The sequence below is a fragment of the Etheostoma spectabile genome, chromosome 9 (assembly GCF_008692095.1).
Source record: "Etheostoma spectabile isolate EspeVRDwgs_2016 chromosome 9, UIUC_Espe_1.0, whole genome shotgun sequence".
Lineage (NCBI taxonomy): Eukaryota > Metazoa > Chordata > Actinopteri > Perciformes > Percidae > Etheostoma > Etheostoma spectabile.
Window position 1 is genome coordinate 32,547,250 of NC_045741.1, and position 25,548 is coordinate 32,572,797.

Sequence of the window (25,548 nt, forward strand, 5' to 3'; positions counted from 1 at the left end):
CTGAAGCCATTTCTGGTCATTTCGGTTTTCTAAACCTTTGTGCATGACAGCTTTTGAGAATCTGAGCCTGACAGATACCGGGTTATGCTTACATGTGCTGCCCCAGGTCAAAATGAATGTGGCCTGTTCTCTAATCTCAATAACTGAAGGTAAAATGCCAACTGTTCCATGCTTAGGTATCTTGCCTGGTCATTAAGTTGAATTGTTGCTTTTTATGAAAATAATATATGTAATAAATAAGGAGTAATAATAAAGAAAAAATCACCTTTTACTTGTGGAGCCACCTTAAATTGACCCAGTTAGTTCTACTGTGCATTCCAAAAGAACTGCAGCGCATCCAGGGTTCCCCCCAGTGGATTACAAGCCTGGTGGCCCACCGGGCCTGAGTTGCTTTTTCGAGACTACAGTTACAGTGGACTGGCTTAGTTGGAAACTTGGATGTAATCATTTTTTCAAAATAAAGATTTCAGTGAGCTTTCAACAATAAGTTAATATAGGGTTCTATGGAATCTGTCTTATAGCTTTGTTAAATGCCACAGTGTGCGACTGGTCCGAGCCGAGCCCATGTGTTTAAAAAAAAACAACAAAAAACAAAAATGAACACTTGCCACTGGGCTAAACAACTTTTCTGGGGGAAACACTGGCATCAGCATTCCTCTTTGAACATGTTTGTAGCAGCAGCGTCAGCAGTTGGGGTAGTGGATGGGTTGGTTATATTAGCCTTTATTAAATTAATTTGTTGCGTGTAGTTTAATAAATATTTGTGCGGTGAGCCCACCCTCAGCTACTCCCTCTGAGTGCTGCTGTTGTGGTTCATCTTTCCCTTTTTTTCATCTATAACTTCTTTTTTTTTTCACCTGGACCCTATTTTCTTATGTTGTTGTGTAGGGGACTGATGGGAACAACAATCTTTGACATTGGTCCAGTATTAAGCGAGTCCGTTGAAGTGGGCACACGCAAAACAAGCTACAATGTAAGTTATTGGGCACACCAATGTACATCCACAAAATTTGCTTGTTTTACCACTGACCTGCTCAGATTATTATTAATATTACAGAGGTCAACCTCTTTGTAAAAGAGTAAGATCTTTTTTGTTCAACATGAAACAGCCCTGAAATTGCCAAACCCACCAGAGTCCATTTAAATAAACAATAATTTTATCATCGTTAAGCAACACTTCATTCGAAGTCCACAAAAACAAAACAAAACTGTCCGTCTTGGTTCGTCTTTGCACTGTTTCAATGATCACCGCTCTGGTACATGTGAAAATATGCTGGCTCTATACACGCTAAAAGTACTGTTAATTTAAATAGAGTCTGGTGAGTTTGGCAATGGAAATTTCTGTGCGGTTTCTAGATTAACAAAAAGGATTTTACCCTTTATCAAAAAAAGGCTGTCTCTGTAGGGATCCTTTCTATAATGTTGTCAGACACTTAGAATAATAATCTGAGCCAGGGGCAAAAACAGCACTTTTAGTGGACGTAATTGGCGATGCACATTTGCCCTATATGATTACATTGCAGCCTGGTTCACGTTGCCGGTTACAGCGTTCTCACTTAATATTTTATTTTTAATATTTTATTTTCACTTTTGTATATGTAATGTATACAAACATGACAATACACCAACAGTATAGCAACATAACAAAGGGTAAAACGTGAAGGATACTTTGCAGGCCCCCTCACAAAATAAATTTAAAAAGGTCAGTGTGCAAGGTCAATACAAACGACTACATTACAGTGGCGTGAGAAAGTTTACTCACCCCTGCTAAAGTTGATTAAAAAGAGGAATTAAAAAAAAAACATCTTTTGGAAATTGATCTTAATGCCTTAATTCAAAAGTTTAGGAAAATCCAACCTGTTAAGGACATATAGGCATAGGGAGCTTTCCATAAGATCATCTCTCAATGCAAATCAAACCAGCTATCAAGCTAACTGAAATAAAATCATGCCGATCTCTATGTATGGTGAAGGGTATGTGATGATGTGGGGGGGTTCTTTTAATTCCAAAGGTCAAGGGAACTTTATCAGGATGCATAGTATCCTGATCCATGAAATACCTGGCATTTAAAGATAAAAATATGCCTGCCTGTATGGGAATTTAACATAGGGGGGTGTATACTTATGTCCCCTGTATTTTAAGGAGGAACATTTATTTATTTACAATACACTATTCATTTACAAAGAAAATTGGTGTTCTTAAAAGGTTGGATTTTCCTAATTTTTTTTTATTAAGGCATTACGTAAGCATCAATTTCCTTAAGATGTTTTTTTCTATTCCTCTTTGTAATCAACTTTACCATGGGTGTGTAAACTTTCTCAAGCCACTGTAAGTACTTGGAGTAAAAGATGTACCTATATCGTCTAAATATGGCCGCCAAATTTCCAAAAAGGTGTCGTTTTGTTTTCTGAGACATGATTTTTTTTTTTTTCCCCCGGTAGCTATTCATCTCAAGAGTCCATCTCTCAATAAGAAGAGGGGCGCCACTCAATTTCAAAGATCTTTGTTACTTAGACTCTAGTGCAAGGGAAAATAGGGTCCAGGTGGGATAAAAACACAGAAATTACCCTTTGAAATGGCTGATGAAGGCATGGATAAAAGAACCGGTGTTTCGTATTTCACGTGTCATTAAGAGATCGTAGCTGCTTACAAACCTCATTCTTCTCATGCCAGGGCCGAGCACTCCACTCCAGCAAGCCCTCGGCAACCCTCAACACTTTCTCTGGCCACACCCAACTACCTTTTGCTTTCTCTGTGGCAACATTATTTCTCTACCCCAGTACAGAGAGGCAGCAGGTCCAGCGACGGGAGGGAGGGAAAGACAGAACAATCAAAGGATAGGATGACTGAAAAGAGAGGCATAGAAGGAGTCAAGTCCATGGAAAACAGTGAAAGAAGTAGTGAGCCAAGAGAAGGAGCCTGAAAATGCTGAATACGATTCCCAGTGCACTTCTTAGTACTATGCAATCCAGCAACACTCTAAAACCCTTTTCCATACACATTGGCTGGCTTGGCTTGGTGTGTCATCCCAGTGCGGCACGGCTTTTCATCTCCATTACAATGGGGCTACCTGCTCGAAGGTGTCAAATCACAGTGTCACCAAAAAGGAGCGCTACAGGCTCCACAAAGGTCGAGTGCAATTTTTTTTTGTAATGCATTGCTTTACAGTACATGTGCTTATTTTATGATGGCCATCTGCTGTAAATGTACTGCTGACTAATGCTTCATGGGAATTATTTTACATTTTGATAATTTTTTTACACATGTAGGAAAGTAAGTGACATGTGCATGACATTAGCTTTAAAGATGCACCGTGGAGTAATGCAGTGTTTGATAGATTAATTGAAATAGTTTATTGGCTAAAAGCTATAATTCCCGGTGTCTCACCATGAAGCATTGTGTGTGTCCTCTGCTGCTTTCCGTCCGGACCGGGATTTTTTGCAGTTCCTAGAACATAACGTCCCTAGAATTCCTTTTTTCTCGCGTTCCAACTGGACCAATTTGGGGATTATTAAATTCCTCTGACCGCAGTTCCTGTAACTCTTCCAGCTCCTACTGCAGGCCAGGGTCTTTTCCCTTTTTCATATAGTGGTGGATAAATGGCTGTGTTATAATAACAAAAGGTCACTTCCTATGGCCCTTGGCCAGCGTGGATGCAGATAGAAAAACCGGTTTTGGGGGAAAGTAGTTAGTAGAGGTGTTTAGAAGTGGACTGTTCCTGTAACTATGATCTTGTAAGTACTTGGTCGGAAAGAGACAACTGAGGCCTGACAAACATGCATTTCAATCCTCATTTACAAAGCATATTTTTAAGCGCTTAGAACTATTATTGTTTATGTCTGTAACATCTGTTTGCTCGACAGCAGCCCTCTTCTTCCCTGCCATTTGCTGTATAATCTAAAAAGTGTGGTTTTGACCTACTCTGTAAAGTGTCCAGAGATAACTACTGTTATGACTATAAACAAAATTGAATTGAATATTGCTACGTTTATTGACACAACCTTACCACCAACAACTGTCAAGAAATGGAAAACTATGCATATTTTGTGCGGCCGTTGCATTTTCAGGTTGTTATTATAAACCTCTTTTTAAGTATACGCATGCAATGTTACATTTACATGAGGTTCTGCCAATGATAAATAATTCAAGTTCTAAATCTGTTAGCCTCTATAAAATAAACCTTCCAGTTGCCTTTGGAGATTTGTGAGAAATGGTTTATGTGTTGATTCATCTTTTACAGTCACATAGGACAGAAACTCAGCGATACTTGGGCAGTGTTTGGGTAATATTTGAGTATATGATTGTGAGCTGTGACTTGCTGTAGGATGCCACAGTTCCATTGATTTCCAATACGCTTACCAAAATACTTTGGCTGTCTCTCATCTAATATAATTCAAAAGCCTCTAACTGAGTCTCCCACCCTTTGTTGCTGCAGGTTCTGAGCCCATGGTACTAGGCCCTGACTGAACGTACTGGTGGGGCGTACAGACTTACTACTGTGGTGAGTGATCTATACGGGAAAATGTTTCTGCCTATATCAGATCAAAGGACATGCAGAGTTAGTTTTCTGAAATACCTGATTACTGACTGACTGCTACTAAAGTTTGTTGTTTATTCTCAGGAGAATCAACATCTCCCTTTTTACAAAGCTTATAGCTTATAGACTACATCCGTCTCTCTTACATTTTCATTTTTAATAGCTTCAATAGCTTCAATGGGCAGCTGTGGATCAGTGGTAGAGCGGTCGCCTGCCAATCGGACAGTTGGTGGTTCGATCCCTGGCCCTGCAGTCCCATGTCTCCTTCAGGGTGTAAATGTGTGTGAATGTTTATCAGCCACAGTGTATGAATGTGTGTGAATGGTGAATGGTTCCTATATATAAGAACAGTCCAGTGACTTACAAATGATTCATTTTCTCTGCTGGTTTATATCATTCAGAGCGTTGAACAAACCTAAACAAGAACTATTTTGTACCTCAGAAGTAGAATGGTAGGCAAAATTAACAAGGGTTCAATGTTTTTTGGGCAAATTTTTTTAAGTGTGGTGCGGCCGCGCCTTTGGTGGGTGGGTGGGAGTGTGTTTGTGGTGAGAACTCTCTGAATAGTTATTTTCATTATTTTTGTTGGCAAGGGCGCTGTGAAGCAAACACCTAGGTGCTGTGCCTAGTGTTACAGGAAAGACCGAGGGGGGTGTTCCCTGGACACTTTAATAAGTTCACCGCATCTTTTCAGATTTTAATACATCAGAGACACAGGGCATATACCCACAACAACAATGTTGGAAGCTATCATGTCCATTTACGCATGGATAGCCAAGGACTCTGTGCCTGACACAGTGACATTGGTCATTTGGTTCTCTGGTTGAACTAAGATGCTTTGCTGTGAGAGCTATGCTACTGCTCCCTAACCAATTCTGGCAACTCGCTGTGATAAAGTCAGGTCAGCTTTATTGGGAGGCTCTGTTTTCCTTACTGTAGAGCCCTCTGCTCTGCTTCAATTCCATTCACAAGGATGTAACTCAGCACTGTAATTCTCAGTCAACCAGTGTGTTATTTACATAAAAAGCTTATAAGCACTGGTGCATGGTTCTCATTATCATAACTGTCAGCACGAGAAACCAAGAACCAAGATCTTTTTTGCATATAGCTCAGGAAATCATTTTCTATTGTGATATTAATCTGTAACAGATGGATGTTGTTCAGGGAAACAGAACGAGAGCTGGGCATATTGATCTCACATTGGGTGACTGTTTTGTGTTCTGTTCTGACCATGGAATATAGCTCAGCTTGCTCTGGTGTTTTTGGAATAGCTCTATACTGTACATGCAATCCAGCAACACTCTAAAGAAGGGCTGAATGTAATTATTATTACATAATATTGGCGATTCATTTAATAGTTGACAATTAATCGATCAATTGAGTAATCTTTGCAGCTATGCTATTCAGGTCAGGAGTGTTTTTTTTTAATTCATGTTGTATGGAAAAGAGTAGAAAGAAGACTGTTTAAAAATGTTTCACCCCACATTCCGTGCATCAGTTTGCCTATAAATTAGCTTGTATGCTACACCTCTTCTTAGGGTGAGCAGTTGTCCCAAAAAACACATTTACAGTTATCTCAAATCCTGTCCTATTTCACCCGAAAACCTCTTATAACCAAAGACGTCCACCATTTTTGACTGAATGCTGCCCAGATTAATATCAAACTACAGCATAAAGCATCAGTTACCTGTATGTCATTAATGAAGAACCACAAGCAGCAGGGCTGGCTATCCTGCACAAATCTTATTTTATTATTTGTATGAAATTTAAATTTTGGCTCCTACCACGTGAGTCTGTGTGAGTATTGTAGAGTTTTTCCTGCATCTCTCTATGACAAGTAACAATAGCCAATCACCAGATAGATGTTCGTGAGAAGCTTACTGCATCAGTATGTAAGCAGTGTTCTTCCGCTCAAATGATCGGAGTAAGAATCCAGAGCTAGCATTTAGGTTTCCCCGCCTCCCGGCAGGTAACTATTAACGAAAAGATGAAATTGAAGACTAAACTTGTCAATCTGGCTTTGCAAAAATGCTAACATGCTAGCTAATGCTACATAAGTTTTCTTCATGCACTGAACACAATTCTAAACACTTGTTCATGAGCTGAACTCTATGATCTAAGACTTTTTCTATGTTCATATTTCTCTTATATTCACAAATATTGTTCACAAATCTGTCTAAATCTGTGTAAGTGAGCACTTCTCCTTTTACCGAGAAAATCCATCCACCTCACAGGTGTGGCATATAATTAGACAGCATGATTACTGCACAGGTGTGTCTTAGGCTGGCCACAATAAAAGGCCACACTAAAATGTGCAGTTTTATTGTAATGGGGGGAATCATTTTAATGATTTTGATTCTCATTTAATTTTAAGAGCCAACAGTATCACATACGCTACTACCTTCTTCTGTGAGTTTTAAACATAGACTGTATAAAATAGGTTTTAATGCTCTCCCTTCTCTTCATTGAAGCCTCTATGTTTACTGGCTTGTGGTGATGCGCAATGTGCTATAGATGCCAAAACAACTCTGTTTGGCACTGCCAATTTGTTCTGTTTTGTCATGATTCATGTGTGCAATAAACATTACACTTTGTGAGAAAAATTGTGGCAGAGAATCGTGATATCAGTTATAAGCTAAAAAATCGTGATTCATATTCTTTCCCCGAATCGTGCAGGCCTACCCACCGCCGAACGCTTCTGTCCTCAATCTCTCCCATTCTCATCTGGTCACCGTATACCTCCTCCGGAGTGTGCCCACATTCTCAAAATACACCACACATATTTCAGACACTTCTCCAGTGAGTACAAAAGGAAGCTAAAAGTTCCACGCCTCTTGCAAAAGAGCAGAAAAATCCAAGAAGAAAGTGAGAAAGTGATACAGTTAAATACAGATCAGGCTCGTGATGGAGTGGAATGGGGTGGCATAGCGTTTATTGGGGGAAATCTGGCCCTCGCAAAAAACAATTGAATTAATTTCTACTTTTATGAAACCTTCCATCAACAATTTTCAAAAAGGGGAAAATTGCTTTTTTTTCGGCCGTTCTTTTCCGGGTTTGTTAAAAAAACCCTTTTAAAAAAGATGATTTTAAAATTACTGGTTCTGCCATGATAAAAATTTAAAGAACTGAGCCTCTTAAAAAACCTTCAAGTTTTGCGTTTTAAAAATTTTTTTTTTTATTTCTTTTAACACTGGCCGAAACTCCCGGGGTTTTTGTTTGGGGTAATATTTGATATTTATGTGGCCTGTTAAACTTGTTAATCCCACGTTTATTGACCAAAAACCCCAACCAAAACCTTTGGCCCGTCTTCTTTATAATTAAAACCCTCTAACGGCCCCCCCAAATTTTTTCTGCAGTTTTACCCATGTTGGGCCCCTTAATACCTACAGTTCTTTGGGAGTGAAAAGGGGTTTTTGTTTTATCAACAAAGGACACAATTTATTTTTTTGGGAAATTAATGATGATGTCTAATTTTGGTTTTTATTCTGGAAATCAACATTCCCCCTTTTCCAAAGCTTATCTTTGTTTCCCCTCTCTTAATTTTTTTTAAAAGCTTCAAAGTTAAATCACTTTTTGGTCTTTTTAAGCGGTCCGCCTGCCTGACGTTGGTGGCGTCCCTGCCCTGGTATGCCCTTTCGGGAAATGTTGGGTTTCCCAAAGGTTGAATGTTGGGGGTGAATGGTTCCTATTAAAAAGTGTGTTCAAAGATCACTCTCGGTTTTTACAAACTTTAAAACAAACTAACGCTTTTTGTATTTTTAAGTTCAATAAAAGCTTTTTGCAGAATTAATAAATGGTGTCTCCACATGTTTATTTTTTAAGGGGAAACTTTTAATTTTGTCTGGGGATTTTGTGGGCCGCGCCGGCCCTTTTTGGGTGCCGGCGGTTTGTTTTTTGTTTGGGGGTGGGTGGTTGGGGGTGTTGGGGCCCCGCCGGCCCTACCTAACCCATAGTCACACGCGTAGGAGGGGAAAAAAACTATAAAACCTAAATAAGGGTAAGAACTCTCTAATATTTTTTTTTCAATTTTTTTTGGGAAAGGGCGTGTAAGCAAACCCTAGTGCGTCCCTGTGTTACGGGAAAACCCGGGGGGGGGTTTTCCCCGGGAACTTTAAAAAGTTCCCGCATCTTTTCAGATTTTAATCTCGAGAAAAAGGGCAACCCCCACCAAAAATTTGGGAAAGCATCATGCCTTTAGTGGTACCAAGGACCTGTGCGACAAGTCTTTTGGGCATTTGGTTCTTTTTTTGAATAAGATGCTTTGCGGGGAAGCTATCTCTGCTCCCAACCAATTTCTGGCAACTCGCTGTATAAGCTCAGCTTTTTTGGGAGGCTCTTTTTTCCCTTATGAAAGCCCCTGCCTTTAAATTTCCCATTCAAAAGGATGAACTAGCCTGTAATTTCAGTCAACCAGTGTTTATTTACAAAAAAACTTAAACACGGGCAGGGTTCTTTATCAAAAACCCGACACGGAAACCAAAAACCCAAGATTTTTTTTGCAAAAGCTCGGGAAAAACTTTTTCTATTGTGATATTAATCTTACAGATGGGTTTTCGGGAAAAAGAACGGGCGGGGGCATAGTCTCCATTGGGGCTTTTTTGTTTTTTGTTCTGCCAGGGAAAAGCTCACTTGCTCTGGTGTTTTTGGGAAATACTCTATAAAAACTGCAATCCAAAAAACCCTTAAAGAAGGGGCTGAATGAAATTTATTATTACAAAAATTTGCCGATTCTTTTTAATATTTGGGACAATTTCGTCAATTGGTAATCTTGCGCTAGCTTTTCAGGTAGGAGTTTTTTTTTTTTTATTCATGTTGTTGGAAAAGAGTAGAAAAAGACTTTTTAAAAAAATTTTTCACCCCACTTTCCCCTGCACCGTTCCCCAAAATTGTTGTATGCACACTTCTTCTTAGGGGAGCAGTTTCCCAAAAAAAACCCATTTACGTTATCAATCCGTCCTTTTCACCCAAAAACCTTTTTAAACCAAAACGTCCCCCATTTTTTGTGAATCGGGGCCCGATTAATATAAACACACAAAAAGCACAGTTACCTTGTCCAAAATAAAAACCCAAAGAGAGGGTGGTTCCTGCAAAAATTTCTTATTTTATTATTTGTAAAAATTAAAAATTTTGGCTCCTACCACGTGAGTCTGGGGGAGTATTGTAGAGTTTTCCTGCATCTCTCTTGACAAGAACAAACCCAATCACCAGATAATTTTCGTGAAGCTTACTGCCGTTTTAAACGTTTCCCTTCCCCCAAAAGATCGGAGTAAGAACCCAGAGCTCATTTGGGTTTCCCCCCCTCCCCGGCAGGACATTAACAAAAGATGAATTGAAACTAAACTTTCACGGTTTGCAAAAAGCTAACGCATAATGCTAATAGTTTCTTCACCCCTGACCAATTTAAACCTTTTTCAAGCTGAACTCTATAAAAGACTTTTCATGTTCATATTTCCTTATACCCCAAAATATTTTTCACAAATCTGTCTAACTTGTAAGTGACATTCCCTTTCCGAGAAAACCATCCCCCAAAGGTGTGGCATATAATAACGCTGTTTACTGCCTTTTGGGTTTAGGTGGACCAATAAAAGGGCCCCACTAAAGTGCGTTTTATTGTAAGGGGGAATCTTTTTTAATGTTTTTTGTTTCTCTTTTAATTTTAAAGCAACAGTATCCATACCTACTACCTTTTTCTGGATTTTTAATAGACTTTTAAAAAGGGGTTTAGCTCCCCCTTCCCTTTTCTGAACCTCTATTTTGGTTTGGGTGATGCGCAATGTCAAGATCCAAAAAAACTCGTTTTGGCACCCCCCTTTTTGTTCTGTTTGTATATCTGTTGCAAAAACTTACCTTTGGTAGAAAAATTGTGGCAAGAAGGGGGGTACAGTTTAAAAAAAAAATTTGGGATTCATTTTTTTTCCCCCAAAACCCTGCGGCCCTCCCCCCCCCGCCAAGCTTCTGTCCCAATCCCCCATTCCTCGGTCAGGGGGAACCTCCCCCGGGAGTGTGCCCACTCCAAAAAACCCCACAATTTCAGAACTTCCCCTGATACAAAGGAAAGCTAAAGTTCCCCCTCTTGCAAAAGAAAACCAAAAAGGAAAGGGATCAGTTAAAAAAGATCAGGTCGGGGGGGGGGGGGAGGGTTAAGGGGTGGCCATACTTGTTTCATCGGGCCAAATCTTGGCACGTACTGACAAAACACTGGGGGCTACCGGCGTTAATAAAATTGTTACCCTTTTAAATTATGTTTGATTTTGAATTTTTTAAATACCCAACCTCGAGCTTTTGTAAACTAATTTCCCCTTTTAAGGGCCCCGAAAAATTTTTTTAATTTGCCAATTTTTCCTCTGTAAAAATGTGCGATTCTTGGGGGTCATTGGATTTTTTAAAACCCCAAAAGGCGTTGCCTATCTTAAATTTTCTCCCCCAAGATCCAGCTGTAAATAAATTTCCCATCCTGTTGTTGGGCACAAAACTCCTGTTTTCCCTATCTGTTTAAAAAGAGCTGCCAGGTAACATGTGATAACAGCTACTGCAAAAAACCACTTAACTGAAAACAAGGCTTTTCGGGGACTAAGTTGGGCATTCCCCTAAATTCATTGTGTTTACAAAAAAACTTTGGGTGGGCGAGATTTTTTGTGGGGGTGGGGGGGGGCATACTAGGGGCAAACAGTTAAAAGAACAATCGACTACATCTTTTAAAATAAAGTAAATTACAGCTACCTACTTTTCATTTAAACAGGGTCGGAAAGTCTAGACTCAACGTTTGGCGAAACGCCAGTACAAAAAACTTTTAACGGGCGCATGATACCTAAATACCCCTCATTTAAAGAAAAAAACCCCCATTTTTTTGCACTAAAAAAGCATTCTAAACGAAATGAAAAAAAACAGTCGAAACACAAAAAATGCACCCCAGAATTGCCTTTTGTTGCCAACTTCAAAAACCTACATAACACCGCCCAACTTATTATTGATGCACCCACAGTAAATCCACAAGTTAAAAGGGGGGAAAAAGGAAAGGGGGATCGTTCCACTTTAACCCCTTTTTCTCTCTCGTGGAGAACCACTGGTCCAAGTTACTCAGGTAGACCGGCAAAATTGACGGGAGGAGAGAGACTGTTCACACCCCAAATCCAGTTGCTCAAACGAGGGTCTTTTCCAAGGGGTTTGCACGTTAGGGGAAAAAAAATCTTCCACAAAGGGGCCCAAAATTTTGCACGGCAACTTGAGCAAGTTTTTGCTAGGGAGACCGCCCCGCAGTTGTCAATTTTTTCCCGTCCGGTCCCACTGGATTAGCGTGTGTGGAAAACGTTTAAAAGAGAATTTTTATTTTTAACAGCTCTTTAAAGTTTTATTAAAGCGCTCTGAATTGCCTTGTTGTAAATTCTATAAATAATTGTTTCTTGCCTAAAACCTCACCTTCTAAAGGGGCATGGGTCCCCATACTGCAACTGCTTCGGGTTAATTGATCAGGTGGATTTTTAAAAGTGCCTCCCTTTGCAACCTCTTTACAAATTTGCGGACCACTGGATTTACAGTCGGTGGTTTTAGCCTGCAATAGGCTAGGGTTTAACAAAAAGGCCCAAAAGGGTTTTTAAGGTCTATCTCTGAGGACCCTTTTTGATAATGTTTCGATTAGAATTTTGTTAAGTTGTCGGGCCAAAAACAAGCACTTTTATGTGGGGAAATACAAGCTAAACTTTCCCCGGTAACAAATGGGTTTGGGGCGCCGACTGCACATCTCCCCTTAATACTGGACCTTTGAAAAAGTGTTTTTCCCATCAACAAAGACCCAAGACCATAAAAAATAGGTCCGATTGAAACAAACAAAAGGACCTTTAAAAACTTTATTGGTTACCAGCAAATAAAACCAAAAAAACCTGCAAACCCCAAAATCCCCAATAACCCCCAGGGCCAAATAGGCTATCCCTACCAAGAGTTTTTAAGTATTTGGGCGTTGACTTGGGCGAGGTTTAATCCAAGCCCGAGGGGCAGCTGGCAGTGGTTTGTTTTATAAACCGCGCATTCGAGGACACGAGCTGCCTAAGCGGTTTTAACGTCATAAAGCGGTATGGCAAGGCCAATTTTAACCATCGTTCCCGACAGACACTAGCCCGTCAATGCAATCTGCACCCCAAGAACCAGAAACCCTGGGAGAGAAGGGTAAAATTGTAACGGAACTTTCCCCTTATCTCTTTGTTATCTGGCCCCAAAACCGGCACGGATGCCCCCCACCAAAACCCTGGGTCTGTCAGAGGTTTTGCCTAAAGGAAAGTTTTTCCTCACCACGTGCCAAAATGTTTGTTTGACCTAATCTTTCTGAAAAAAAAGGTCTTGAGATAATTTTTTTTGTTTAATACTAAAAATAAAATTAAATTTTGATTAAGTGAAAACACTGCATTCCCTTTTTGCCACATAGCAAAATAAAACAATTCCGGCAAACATTTTTAAAATGTGCCCAATCCTTTTTTCACTCCTGGCCCACGACTACGGCAATTGAAAAAAATACAAATTTAAACTTTGCTGTCCTTATTGCTAGCTTTAGCAGGGTTTTTTTAAAGCCCCGATGTTACCATTTTTTATTGTTCAATATCGACTTTCGGTATTTTGTCAAAAAATTGGGATATTTTAAATTTTCCTACAGGCCCAGCCCTATATATACACTTTGTTCATGTGCCGAAAGAGTTTTTTTTTAAATGCGTTTTCCGTACAAATAAAACCCGGAATTTTTATTTTAATCCAGAATGAGGGGAATTGGTTATTCTTTTTCTCGTTAAAGAAAACTGTTGTTTACACAGATCACAGACCCTAATTGGGTCTAGATTCCCAACGTATTATGAAAGTGGGTAAAGTTGAAATTTTCGGCCCCTAAAAAGGGCAGCACTAAACTGTCCTTTACAGAGGGCATTTAATTATGTCTGTCGTTTCTATGAAAAATTTAGGCCCATATAGTAAAAAAATCCCTTCAAAAAAATTCATAAATGCCCCCTCAGAACAAAGTTCAGGGAGCCCTTCCTTTTTTCTTTGCAACCAAAAGGTCCCTTCGGGGGTAAAGGAGACAGTGATACCCAAAATGCGTTCCTTATTCCATTATTCCGTGGTTTTTATTAATGGCAGAAATCCGCTCACAAAATAGGTGTTGGGAAAAGGAAACAGGGTTTTTTAGGGTTTTTTGGCGTGTCAGGATTTTTTCCCCTGATTTTTTTCCAAAACACCCGCCAAATGTTTTTTTTAAAAAAAACTTTTAAAATCCACCCTCTTTGTAATCTCCCGTAGCTGATCCCTCTCGCACTGACAAACTGATTCCCCCGGTTTTTTGAATGGGGCGCAGAATCACCTGGCTGATATTTTTTTTTTCTTTGAGTTGTAGTCCTTCCGGGTTTCCCCCTTTGGGGACCTTTTCCCCCGAGCAATAAACCGCAAATTTTTACTTATTCTTTGCAAGTTTTTGGGTGGGGAAATATCCCGGGCTTGTCAATAGGGGGCGGGTCTTTTTTTTTTAAAAAAAAACCCTGGACTGGTGGTTGGGGCCTACCTAGGTACGTTACCGAACCGGTTTTAACCCCCCGCTTTTTTACCACAGTTTTCCAAAAAAACCAAAATGCTGGGGGAACATTACTTATTTTTTTCTGTTTGGTTTGAGCAGTATGCTCCCCCACCTGGAAAGTTTAAACGGTAAAGTTAAGCAGGGGGGCGCTCCCGCAGCGGGGGTCATAGGGGCCCCTGCGTTTCCCTTTTTTACCCTTAGTTTTTCTGGGTCTGATAACTAATTTTATCTAATTCAGTGCCCTAACCTATTTCCTATCACGTGCTGTCATATTTCCAGGCCCATAAAGTTCGTTTTAAGTGAGCCGTCACCTGTTGTTAGTTTCCATGACTTCGTGGTGTGATTCCTGTCAAAAAGTCTTTAAAAAGTGTTTAAGTTAATGTGTTATTTTGTTCTAGGTTTTAAATAATTCAAACCGGTCTTAATTTCCCACGTCCCAACTTACCTCTGAGCGTTTTTTTTTTTTAATCCCGGGGTTGAGTTTTTTTATTAAACTTTGCTGATTCAACTAAAAGAGCCTCACAATTATTTGCAGCAACTGCTTTTGATTTTTGGGGACTCTCTTTTTGACGACCACGACATGACACGGATTAGTTCTCACATGGGGAAGGAAAATTTAAAAAGCTTAAAGTATTCGCTCTTTCGGTTCATAATTTTATTTGAGGTTTGGGCCGGAGTGGTTTACCTGTTTATTTTAAAATGAAAAAACCCTAATTCGTTGTACGTACGTTACCGCAGCCCCCTTTTTACCCTGTGTTTTGGGTCTTGTTTTAGTACAGAGTAGCACCACTATTTCACTTTTGAGTAGAAGGCATGCCACTCTACTAGGGTGTTTTTCAAGTAATGTTCCAAAAGAGGTAAAGGGGACTACAACAAGGCCGTTTGTGGGGGGCAGTGTTTTCTGTTTGGGGAAGTAAGTCTCTTTTTATAGAGGGTTTTTTCCTTTAAACTATATCATGCCCCAAAAACTAAAGGAAAAAGGGAAAACCAAACAGCATAAAACGGGACTTTTAAGGCCTTGGCTTGAAAAAATGGCTGGTGATGGTGCAATGGGTATGAACATGCCCTTTTTTGGGAGATCCGGGTTTAGTTCCCCCTCCATACACAACCAGCGTGCCCTGATAAGACCTTTAAACCCTAGTTCCGAACAATTACAAGCAAGTATGTTGCTTAGATAAAAGCGCAGCTAATGACATTAATTAAGTAAAAAAAAAAAAAAAAACTGAATTTAGGGGTTAGTTTTGTTTGATTAAAAATTTTGGGCGTTTTCCTCCTAAAAGTCCAAACCAGGTCCCCCAACGTCTTGTTTTTTACATTGTATACGATTTTATCCCGTTCCTTTTTTTGGTTTTCCCCAAATGTTTGGCAAGTCACTTTTCCGACATAAACCCCGTGTCTCACCAGTACAGTTAGCCTCCCCTTATTTGGGGAGGAGGGCCCCTGCTTGGCGTTTTTCGTTTTCATTTTGGTATTTTTTTTGGGGTAGCCTTTTCCCCAATGATGAGCATTCCCGTTCCGCATTATGGTATTCTACCCAGCAAAAAAGTTTTGTTGACCAAAATTAAAAATCTAAAATTTCCCATATATTTTTTCCTAAACCCAAACCCGGTTCATTTTGGGCCGACCCGGAAACCCCCTCTCAGATTTTGATGTGCAGGCACCTTTCTCACCTGCAATTTTTTGGGGGACCAAAAATGAAAAGTCTCTAAGTCCAAACCAAAAGAGGTAGGTGGGAAACCCCTTAAATGTCATTATAAAAGGTCTTAATAAATCTTAAATTTTACTTGGAAAACCTGGGGAGCAAAGGCCGGCTTACTTCAGTAGAGCAAAGCTCGCGGTCGTGAAAATTTGCTTCATGACTCTTTATAAACGCTGAAGGGGCGGAGCGGCACAATTATTTTTGGGCCTTGCCGCTGCTGAATTAGGGAAAAACCCGGACTTTTAAAAAAGCTTCCCTGGGGACACAAAAGGCTTTTTCACCTTTTTTTTTTAATAGCACTCCCCAAGAGCTGTAACAGACTTCGGAATTCCCCTTGACCCTTTTCAACCAGCCCCCTTCTTTAATATATAAAATTAGTTTTACCACAGGTATCTATTTTTTTGTACAGTTCCAGCTGCCATTGCTTTTTTCAGATTTAAACCTAACCGGGATTTTCTGCAGGCTGAGAGAAAATTCTCTAGTTTGTTTTTAAAAGTGTTTTGGGGTTTGGACAATAAAAAAAAAATATAATAAAACCCATGTGGACCTAATGGAGACTATTTGATGTGTTTTGAGCAATCGTTAGTCTTAAATTATCCAATTCCCCGCTGCGGAAAACCTTCCTGTCCGTTGCTTTTTGAGAAAAGGCCCCGCCCCAGGGCTCAACAGACCTTTTAAAAAGGATACCCCTTTTTCCACCTTTGAGTAAACGAACGCAGCCTCACGCTTGGGGATTTTAAAAATTGGCGCAGGCTTCAAGAAAAGAAATACAACTGATTTATCCCAGACCGGGTGGACGAAAAGAAAAAAGGTTGGGGAGACAGCATGTGCGCGGCGTTTGTGTTTCCCAGAGTTTTTTTAGTCTTTAAGTTTCAGGTTGCCCTGCCATTTAAAGAGGACTTCAAATGTCCCTGAAAAAAATAATGCTTCCCCCCTGTTTCCAGTAAGGCAACCGTTTTGTTTTAACAAAATAATTTAGGAAAATAGAAGGCCTTTCACATACTAACACAAAGGGAGAGAAAAGGGGCTAGGCTGCAGCTCCAGTGGGTTTTTCATTGATTTTTTCAAGAAATCCCCTTTTTCCCCTGTTTTTTTTGGCTTAGTGAAAATTGGGAACAACAATTAAATTATAGTATTTGCAAGACCCTGCAGTCTGCAGCAGCACCCAGGGGGTGACAATACCCCCACCACCGCTAAATGGGTGGGCTGATGAATCATTACTGCCAAAAACTGCGTTTTTTTTCTTTTTTTATCTTTTTTTCTGGCAAAAATACAGGTAAGGATTTGGTGTTAAAAATTAAGGAAAATCATGGGATAGTTTTGGTCGGTTTTATGAATTATTCACGGATTTTTCAATAAATAATTACAAAGATTGCCCCCGGGGCTCGCACGAGGGGGTGTTTGAAATTTTACTGATGACAGGTGGCACCTTTTCGGGCCCCGGCCCCCATGTATGAATGTTTGTGAATGTGAAGTATCCCGTTTAAAAACGCTTTGAGCATTTTTTGACGGGAAAAAAAAAAAAAAAAACCCAAAAAAAACCAACAAAGGGGGGAACAAAAAAAAAAAAAAAACCCCAAAACCCAAAAAAAAAAAAAAAAAAAAAAAAAACAAAAAAAAAAAACAAAATTTAAATCCCCGCAAAAATTAACAAAATTTTTTTTCTTAAAGGTTTGGTTAGGCTGAAAAAGGGGTTGCGGTTTTTGTCAGAGCTCAAACCATGATTCATTTGGGCAACCCCAAAAAAATTTTTTTTTGGTGCACCCAAAAATACACAAAGGCAAAACATTTGTTGCCCGCAAAAAAGGAAAATTTCATGTTTTCCCCACTTACCCGCAACATTTCTTCCTTTTTTTAATTTTCCCGAAAAACTGGGTTTATTTTAGCCTGCATGACATTTGGACCAAAAAAAAGGGCCCCGTTTTACTGGGAAGGGGAAAAGTTTCGGCTCCCTTCCCTTTGGCCTTTGCTGCAAATGCTGACCCCTGTGGGGCAAAGGGGCTGCCCTGGATTTGGCAACCCCTGAACTTTTCTTTGGAATAACAAGGAGGGAGAGAAAGCAGAGCGTCCGTGAAAAAGTAACGCTTCCCGGCTGTGGAAAATTTCGCCTCTTGAAAATCTTTTGGGGACAACCAGGGAACACAAGCCCGTTTTTTGGGGAAAAACCTTTCATTTTCTGAACAGTGGGGCCCCTTTTTCTTAAAAACGAAGCTTTTTTTAATTGTCAACTTTTAAAAGGGTCCTTTTTTCATCTTTTCTTCTTTTTTTCTCTCGCGTTTCCTCACGGACCAAAACATACACTGCTCCCTTAATGTTTGCCTCTTTGCCGACCACATGGGCATGACCACTCACTCAAAGGGGCCCTGCCCTTCTCGCTCTAATTTACCTACGTTTAATGGGGGGTTTTGGGTAACCGCCTACTGGGGATGGACGGTTATAGATAGTCCCCTTTCCAATTTTAATTATATAAGTGATTATTGGGAACAATTTTTTTATTATTTCAATTTTGTGTTGGCACTTTACCCTAAAACTTTTATACAATTGCCAATTACGGGTAACGACAAACCCCAAAAAAATGTTTACAAAAAATTACCAAAAAATTATTAAAATTATCCGGCCGTTACCCCGTTGTGGAAAAAAAAAAAAAGTGTGAATCCTTCCCATTTTTTGATTTTGAAGTTTCCGCGCGGCTTGGAGCCCCTGTCTTTCTTGAAGTTTGGGAAAAGGGGAAAAAGGAAAAGACAGCAGCAGGGCATGTATCTGAGTCTGAAGCAGGCATATTTTGGTTATTAAAAATGCTGAAGGACAGTTGATGAAGAGGTCATCCGTCGCAGAAGGGAGGAAAAAGTTAGTCGTCCCTAAAACTGTATCTGAAGTTCTTTTATTAGACCTTAGTTCCCCAAATACTGTCTGAATCCTTTTTTAACCTTGTGGGCCCCTAAACTGTATCAAGTCTCTTTTTATAGACCTTAGTGGTCTTAAAACGTATTGAATCCTTTATATAGACCCCATGTCCCTAATACTGTTCTGAAGTCCTTTTAATAGACTATGGTCCCCAATACGTTTTTAAGTCTTTATTAGATTTGTGCTTAATTTTTTAGTTTTTTAAACGTTGTTTGTTAGGCAACACAAAAAAACCCGGTGTAATCCATTTCTCTAAAAAAAGTTTTGTTTTGGGGTTGACCCTTACAACGCCATTTGAACCGTGCTGTATTAAAAAAAAAAGGTCCATAAATTGCATGCGACTGGGCCTGAGGTTTTAGGGTGTACGTAAAGTTCTAAGACAGAAACCTCCCCTCCCCTCCCCCACCCTAATTTCAAACATCAGTTGTTTTTTCTTCATCAATAAAAAATTGTTTTAAAGAAGGGGGACCCAAGAGGCAAAACAGTGTTTAATTTTTCCCCCCAATCTTTTATGGGGGCTGAAAACCGAGAAAAAAAGCCTGTTTTTGGAAAAAATAGAAAACAGATGCCCAAAAAAGGGGTTTTTTAGGGTAGATTCAATTTTAGGGAAAACCCCCCCTTTTCCATCGAGATTTATTGTTCTTTTTTCCAATACCCCCAAAGCCGTTTTTGCTGAGAAAATTGCAACCCCTACCATTAAAGGAGCACATAACATGAAGAACTAAATATTGGGACAAGATTTTTAACCCCAATGGCTTCTTTGGCAAGGGTCCCAGGCTTTTTTGTTTGACCTTCGCCGTTTTTTAAAACGTTTTCCAAGGGGAAGATGGCCCCAAATTTTGGGAAAAGTTTTTCTTTTTGAAAACCTTAAAACTTTTGTTTGACTAGGGGCCTAAACATCCCAAAGGAAAATCCCTTTTTGAACCTAGGGAAAACACTAAATTTGTCCTTCGTTTTTTTTGTGTAATCATAGCCTCGTGGGTCGTCTCTCTTCCTCTCTTGTTAAGCTGTTTTGTTTTAAAGATTACTGACGCCCTTTGCCAGGGCCCCGCTAACGGGGGGGAGAGGGGGGGGGGAAGGGAGAGAGAAGAAATGCGAGACAGAGATTCCCTTCTCCTCTCCCACCCCCCCTCTGTTCCCCCACTGTCACACAAGGACCCTGGCGGGGAGGGTACTCCCAGCCCCCGCGGGGAGGGCGGTGGGGGGAAAACGCGTTCGTTTACAAACTTGGTCCTCCCCGGGCACTGCTCTGTCACCGGGATTTGAATAAGGGGTCTTAGGACGTGACTAACGTCTGCTTTTTTCTTTTAAACCAACAACAGATGCGACTGGACTTTATCTCAGCCCCAATCTTTTTTTAGGGTTTGTTAAAGCGGCCTTTGGGTTTTCTTTTAAATACCCCTTTTGCTCCCTTTTCACCCTTTACTCTCTCCCCCACTTTAGTACTAAAAGTTTTGTTATAAAAATTTTCTTGACAAATGTCAATTTAAATATTAGAGTAATTTTTAAAATGTTTCGATTACCCCCAGAATTTTAGTTTTTTAAAATTAAGTTAAAAGATTAAAAGCCCTGCTACATTCAATATGTCCGGAAGGCATCTTGCCCACGCTTGGGGCTGAAGCTCTGTTTCCCAAATGTGCTGCTTTAACACATCTGGTAGACACAGTGTAAATCGGGGGGCTGAAGTTCATGGACGAGTGGGAGGGGGTTTGGTCTTATTACGGACACAATTGTACATTTTTTGGGGGGGGTTAGCGTGTAATAAGCGCAGGCACATTGTACCACAGTGTTTTATTTGTACCTTCAGCGGGGACTGGGCAAACCCAGGTAGGTAGGTAGGTAGGGAGGTGGTAGGGACATTATAGGCCCGACCGATTTTTTAAAGACATACTGTACAAATATTTTGGGTTTTTTATTTCAAAATCCGATTTCCGATATTCATTTCGTATCCCGTTTATCTTATGAAAAAAATATCTTTCTTTTTTAACCTCAACATTAGGGGTTGGTTGTGTGTGTGTGGTGTGTTGGTGTGTGTGGTTTTTTTTTGGGGTTGTGTGGTGTTGGGGGTGGGTGTGTGGGGTGTGTGTGGTGTTTTTTGTGTTTTTTTTTTTTGTGTGGTTGTGTTTTTTGTGTTTTGGGTTTTTGTTTTTTTTTATTTTTTTTAACCCGAAAGCTAAAAAAAAGATTCCCAACATTATTTGTATTATTTTTACCACTAAAAAAAAATTTTTTTTTTTTCACAACTTTAGACTAAAAATATTAAAAATTTAAAAAAAACAAATTGTTTTCCTTTTAAAATTTTTAACCAAAAACCAAAAAAAAAAAATAAAAGTGTTGCCAAAAAGGGACTTTGAAAGCCCCCTTAACAAAAACAACGGGAAAATTAAATTTGGGGCCCGTTTTTATTTTAAATTTTTTTAATTAATATGGAATAGATAAATGGGTTGGTCCCCAAACTTGGGGGATGAAAACATTAAAAAATGTGTTGAAAGAATTTGGAATAAAATTTTAATAGTAAAAAATCATTTTTTTTTTTTTTAAAAATTTCATTTCTATTGTTTTTGCGTGAACCTTGGTTGGGGAGAAACAACGGGGGCACTTGGGGAAATTAAATTTTGAAAAAAAATTTTTTTTCGGCCCAAAGGGTTTTTTTTCCCCTGGGTCCCGTAAAATTTTTTTGGGGTTTTTTGCGCCCGCCCACCCCCCCAAACCCTTTTGGTTTTTTTTTTACTCAAATTTTTTTAAAAGGCAAAAAAATTAATTTTTTTCCCCCCTCCCCTTTGGGGGTTTTTTGTTCCCCATTGGACCCCCAAACTGCTTTTGACGTTGGCTCTTGGAAAAAAGCATCCCCTCTCACAGCAAAGAGCGTCCCCACAGAAAAGGCCTGAGCCAACCTGCCCCAAAAACAAAAACCCCCTTTTTCTGCGTTTGGCCAAGGTTTTTGCCCGGCTCCTGGGGCCGGGCACTCCCCAACAGATCGCCTTGGCAGCCTTTCTCTTTGAGGGTGATGTAAGGGGCAGTGGGAAGTCTGTATTTGTGCTTGATTAGCAGGATGAGCAAAATTTCAAAAGCACGGGGTGGCCACCCCACCTTTCCGTCTCTACTTTTATCAATGCCTGATGTTTTTTAAATTAAAACCTTTGCTATTGCATGGGTAGTTTTTCCCATGTTTTGTTAAGAAAAAATCTATTTCCTGGGAAATACCATGAAGCACCCAGTGTGAACCTAAAGTTTTATGACCAACTAAAATCTCAACAAAAGGTTGTTGTTAACGTAAAAATTAAGAACACAAATCATGCAAATTTTTTGGTGTTTCCCAAACCCCAAATGACACTTGGGAATGAAACATGACCTAGAGCTCAAAGTACCCATGAGTGTTTCACCCGCCTAAATGCTTCAGACACTGATCTCCAGGCATTACATGGCTCATTATTCTCAGGGGAAATGGGCTTTAAGCTGGTCCTTATTTGGAATAGGCTCTCTGGCTCTCAAGGAATTTCTGAAGTTGTGGTTTCCAGCCTTTTTGGTTCATGAAACCACGGACAAAAGCAATGTTGAATCACAATCCACTGACATGTTCATGGATGCACAAACTGAAGAAGTCATACCACAAGAGGTGTTGCAATCCTGGTGACTACTCCACCTTGTGTTTTTCTGTTGACAGTTTGTGGTGGATCGGTACTCAAATTAAGACAGTAGATGATTCACAGTATACGTGGTCAGGTGGAGAAGCAGCTTAGGGAGAAGAGTGAGAAAAAGCTTAATCATTTGCTGAAGTACTGCACATTGACAAATAGATGTACTGGATACCAGCAGACACCTAGCAGATGCTTCTTTCACAAAGGAATTCGTTTTTTTTTTGCTTTTTGCAACAATTTCTAAAATTAATTATTTCCCCTAGAATCAATACATATACATTATATACCAATGATTCACCTCAATATTGTCTGTTTATAAGGTACCGCCAACAGCAACTACATCATATCCGTTTCCAGCAAAACCAAGCAAAAGTAGAATATCAATGTCATGTACTTCTTTACAAATAAAACAAATGTCTGTCTGACTGACTGACATGTGATGTGCTTTTTTTTTTTAGAAGAAGAAACATTTTGTTTTAAGAAATGTCTCATAATATATTGTCTCTAGAAGTGTATTATTCCAATTTTTTTTTTTTTTTAAATAAACCACAATATTCAATTTCAATACTGTCGAATCGCAATACTTCTCAAATAACAATAAACAAAGTGCAATAGAAATGGAATTGGCATCCATTAATCGTGAAAAGCTTTGAATCAGGACAGACACATATCGCCCCAGCCCTATTAGGAACTCATCAGGTGTTCAACCCGGGAGTGACCCAAACACGTCAAGATTTATCAGGTCTATTTATCAGGCCTGGGATGTTATGCATTTGTCCGGATTTGATTCTTTCAGGATACACGAGCGCCGATTGGATTGGTATTGCGACTTTCATTTATTGCTGATAGAGATGTTCCAATACTGCCTAAAACGCGGGTATCGGGAAGTATTGGAGTTTATCCACCGATTCCATACCACGTAATAAAGCCTTAAAGAAAATCTATGTTAAAGTAGTTTGTTTGTGTTCTTTTTCTGTTATAACTGACTGTCAAACTTTATAATAAAAGACATTTCTGTAGCGTTCGTTGTTTGTGAAACATAAACAAAGAGTTTAACCTGAGCCAGACCGACAACAAAGCTAGAAACCATATCACATCCATACAGGGATAGTAGTATACAGCTGTTAAAACATAATAAAATATATGACACGCTGGTATCAGATCAGTACTCGGTATTGGCCGATACACAAGTTCAGGTATTAGAATCAGTATCAGAAAGCAAAAATTGGTATCAGAACAACTCTAATTGCAAATCTAAAAGTATTGCGATTCCATAGTATTGAGTGTTGCAATTTTCTTCTTCTTTAACAACAAAAGTTTAATAACACACTTCAAGAGCCAGTACATCACGAGACATGTACTTGTTTTCTAAAATGAATGCACATCACTTGTCAGTCTATTTATTATATTTAGTAAGGGAGTACATACTGTAACAAGGATTTTCTGTTTTCGCTCTGTTTTGCTGGAAACGGATATGATGTTGTTATATATAACGTTTTGGCAACGCACTAGTTGTTGTCCTGCTCTGTGGGCTGTTAAACTGCTAGCTGCCTCCTCCTTGGGCGCAGCTAGCGCAACAATAGGTTGACAGCCTCCCCTCTCCCAACCCATAGTTGTAATTTATGGTAGGGATGGGACTGCTTTTGTGATCATTTAAAATTGCCTCCACTTATTTTGTCTTCAGAAAACCTGTGCTGGCCTGTAGTTCTGTCTGTGTCGCTGCGTGTGCTTCCCACAGAATAGCTTGGGAAAACAACTCTGAGCTACACTTTTATCGGAGGTGGTGGCGTTAACATTTGTGTAAACAATAAGCCACACAGTGGTGAGCGTCCATATTCAAATAGTCTTTATTATATGGCAGTATCATGTGGGGCTGGGATGATATGCTTTTGTCCTGATTTGATTCCTCCTCCCCCCTAAGAGGTAGTAACTCAACTCATTTGGCAAAAGTGTGTACAGGGCTTAAAGTATTCCGGCACCGTGCCGGAACTCCTGCGTGCGGCCGTGAGAAAAAATAAATAAATACATTTGGGAACTTGCATGCGGTTTTATATTTTCGTGTGAATTGATTTCCCCTACGGATTATATGAGAGGAACTCTAACTTACTCAGACCTTAAAGTACTCGGGCCTGGTGCTGGATTTCTGGGCTATGATTATTGAAATGAGTTTTAGCCAATCATATGCAGAGTGGGGCGGATCCTTGCCGAACAGCGAAAATGAGGTGTGTGGTGTCTGTGGTAACGCGGCAAAAAAAAAAAGTAGATACAGCTTGAGTTGAGAAAGGAGTTATAAAACAAATGGCGTTGAGCATGAATAGAGGACAAGAGGAAAAGGGAGGAGACGGGAAGCACCCGGCTATGGCGTATGTTCAGGGAAGATAATCACTGTACGGCAGCAGCAGTAAGAAAGTGCTTGCTAGTCATTAGATGCTAGTCACTAGATGCTAGTCATTAGATGCTAGTCCCTAGATGCTAGTCATTAGATGCTGGTCACTAGATGCTGGTCACTAGATGCTGGTCACTAGATGCTGGTCACTAGATGCTGGTCACTAGATGCTAGTCTCTAGATGCTGGTCACTAGATGCTGGTCTCTAGATGCTGGTCACTAGATGCTGGTCACTAGATGCTGGTCACTAGATGCTAGTCTCTAGATGCTGGTCACTAGATGCTGGTCACTAGAAGCTGGTCACTAGATGCTGGTCACTAGATGCTGGTCACTGGATGCTGGTCACTGGATGCTGGTCACTAGAAGCTGTCTGTCTGGAATCAGCATGGCCGTTATTTAAACATAACGGCCTCGTCCCAGTCTAGACGTCTAGTGAAAAGTGTGAAAAGATAAACAAAGCAAAGTTTTTAATAAATGTACATGCAGCAACTAATGTCAACATGGACAAAATCAGGAATATACAATTTTTTTTTTTGATGATGACCTGGCCAAAGTAACATCTAGAAAGTTTGTTTTTCACAATGATTCAATGTAGATTATAATATGTATAATATTATTGCAATATGAAAATCTACTATGACTCTTAATGTATGGTTGAAAGAAGTAAAAATGTATTCAAAACTTTTTACTTCTTAAAAATGATTACTTTTATTATTATGTAATGTAAGAAGGACTTTAACTGTTTAACAGTCAAATTAACTTCAGTGTGGGCATTTTGAAAGATTACACTGTGGAATATTGTTTTTCCACCTTTACTATATTGAATGGTAGTTACATGTA

The 25,548-nt window shown here is 39.7% G+C and overlaps 1 protein-coding gene across 1 annotated transcript in view; it reads left to right on the top strand.

Moving 5' to 3' along the window:
* LOC116695349 (F-box-like/WD repeat-containing protein TBL1XR1) overlaps positions 1–25,548 on the top strand; it is a 52,735-nt gene that overhangs the window by 16,124 nt on the left and 11,063 nt on the right. Inside the window, exon 2 of the mRNA XM_032525560.1 lies at positions 4,436–4,501. The gene's annotated coding sequence lies outside the window, so the exon portion shown is untranslated. The remainder of the gene's footprint in view (positions 1–4,435; positions 4,502–25,548) is intronic.